We start from the raw sequence: 2500 nt of genomic DNA, 5'->3' as shown, positions 1-2500 counted from the left end.
TAGTGTTAGTGTTAGTGTTAGGGTGAGGGTTAGGGTTAGGGTTAGGGTAAGGGTTAGGGTTAGGGTTAGGGATTGGGTTTGGGCTAGGGTTAGGGTTAAGGTTTCGGTTAGTGTTAGGGTTTGGATTAGGATTAGTGATAAGGATAGGTTAAGGGTTTGGGTTAGGGTTTGGGTTAGTATTAGTGTTAGGGTTAGGGATAGGGATAGGGTTAGGGTTGGGGTTAGGGTTTGGATTAGGGTAAGGGTAAGGGTAAAGGTAAGGGTTAGGGTTAGGGTTAGGGTTAGGGTTACGGTTTGGGTTAGGGTAATGGTTAGGGTTAGGGTTATTGTTAGTGATAGCGTTTGGGTTAGGGTTAGGGTTAGGGATAGGGTTAGGGATAGGGATAGGGTAATGGTTAGGGTTAGGGTTAGGGTTAGGGTTAGGATTAAGGATAGGGATACGGATAGGGATAGGGTAAGGGTTATGGTTAGGGTTATGGTTAGGGTTATGGTTAGGGTTAGGGTGTGGGTTTGGGTTTGGGTTAGGGTTAGGGTTAGTGTTATGGTTATGGTTAGGGTTAGGGTTAGTTTTAGGGTTAGTGTTAGTGTTAGTGTTAGTGTTAGGATTAGGGTTAGGGTTTTGGTTAGGGTTAGGGTTAGGGTTAGGGTTAGGGTTTGGATTAGGATTAGGATTAGTGATAAGGATAGGTTAAGGGTTAGGGTTTAGGTTTGGGTCAGTATTAGGGTTAGGGTTAGGGTTAGAGTTAGGGATAGGGTTAGGGTTAGGGTTAGGGATAGGGTTAGGGATAGGGATAGGGATAAGGACAGGGTTAGGGATAGGGATAGGGTTAGGTTTGTGGTTAGGGTTAGGGTTTGGATTAGGGTAAGGGTAAGGGTAAGGGTAAAGGTAAGGGTTAGGGTTAGGGTTAGGGTTAGGGTTAGGGTTAGGGTTACGGTTTGGGTTAGGGTAATGGTTAGGGTTAGGGTTATTGTTAGTGATAGCGTTTGGGTTAGGGTTAGGGATAGGGTTAGGGATAGGGATAGGGATAGGGTAATGGTTAGGGTTAGGGTTAGGGTTAGGATTAAGGATAGGGATACGGATAGGGATAGGGTAAGGGTTATGGTTAGGGTTATGGTTAGGGTTAGGGTTAGGGTGTGGGTTTGGGTTTGGGTTAGTGTTAGTGTTATGGTTATGGTTAGGGTTAGGGTTAGTTTTAGGGTTAGTGTTAGTGTTAGTGTTAGTGTTAGGATTAGGGTTAGGATTTTGGTTAGGGTTAGGGTTAGGGTTTGGATTAGGATTAGGATTAATGATAAGGATAGGTTAAGGGTTAGGGTTTAGGTTTGGGTCAGTATTAGGGTTAGGGTTAGGGTTAGAGTTAGGGATAGGGTTAGGGTTAGGGTTAGGGTTAGGGATAGGGTTAGGGATAGGGATAGGGATAAGGACAGGGTTAGGGTTAGGGTTAGGGTTGGGGTTGGGGTTAGGGTTAGCGATAGGGATAGGGTTAGGGTTAGGGTTAGGGTTAGGGTTAGGGATATGGTTAGGGATAGGGATATGGATAGGGATAGGGATAGGATTACAGGGTTAGGGTTAGGGTTAGGGTTTAGGTTAGGGTTTGGGTTTGGTTTTGGGTTAGGGATAGGGATAGTGTTACAGTAATGGATAGGGAGATAGGGATAGGGATAGGGACAGGGTTAGGGATATTAATAGGTTAAGGGTTATGGTTGTTATTAGTGATAGCGTTTGGGTTAGGGTTAGGGTTAGGGATAGGGTTAGGGATAGGGATAGGGATAGGGATAGGATTAGGATTACAGGGTTAGGGTTAGGGTTTAGGTTAGGGTTTGGGTTTGGGTTTGGGTTAGGGATAGGGATAGTGTTACAGTAATGGATAGGGAGATAGGGATAGGGACAGGGTTAGGGATAGTAATAGGTTAAGGGTTAGGGTTGTTATTAGTGATAGCGTTTGGGTTAGGGTTAGGATTAGGGTTAGGGTTAGGGTTAGGGTTAGGGATAGGGAGAGGGTTAGTGTTAGGGTAAGGGTTAGGAATAGGGTTAGGGTTAGTATTAGGGATAGGGATAGGGTTAGGGTAAGGATTAGGATTAAGGATAAGGATAGGGTAAAGGTTCGTGTTAGTGTTAGTGTTAGTGTTAGGGTTAGGGTTTGGGTTAGGGATAGTGATAAGGACAGGGTTAGGGTTAGGGTTAGGGTTGGGGTTAGGGATAGGGATAGGGTAATGGTTAGGGTTAGCGTTAGGATTAAGGATAGGGATACGGATAGGGATAGGGATAGGGTAAGGGTTATGGTTATGGTTATGGTTAGGGTTAGGGTTATGGTTAGGGTTAGGTTCTGGGTTTGGGTTTGGGTTAGGGTTAGGGTTAGTGTTAGTGTTAGTGTTAGGGTTATGGTTAGGGTTTGGGTTAGGATTACGGTTAGGAATAGGGATAGGGTAAAGGTTATGGTTATGGTTAGGGTTAGGGTTAGGGTTAGGGTTACTGTTAGAGTTCGTGTTAGTGTTAGTGTTA

Source organism: Erythrolamprus reginae, chromosome 3 (assembly GCF_031021105.1).
Source record: "Erythrolamprus reginae isolate rEryReg1 chromosome 3, rEryReg1.hap1, whole genome shotgun sequence".
NCBI classification, from domain to species: domain Eukaryota; kingdom Metazoa; phylum Chordata; class Lepidosauria; order Squamata; family Dipsadidae; genus Erythrolamprus; species Erythrolamprus reginae.
The sequence above is the reverse complement of the archived record's forward strand: the minus strand, read 5'-3'. Positions refer to the sequence as shown.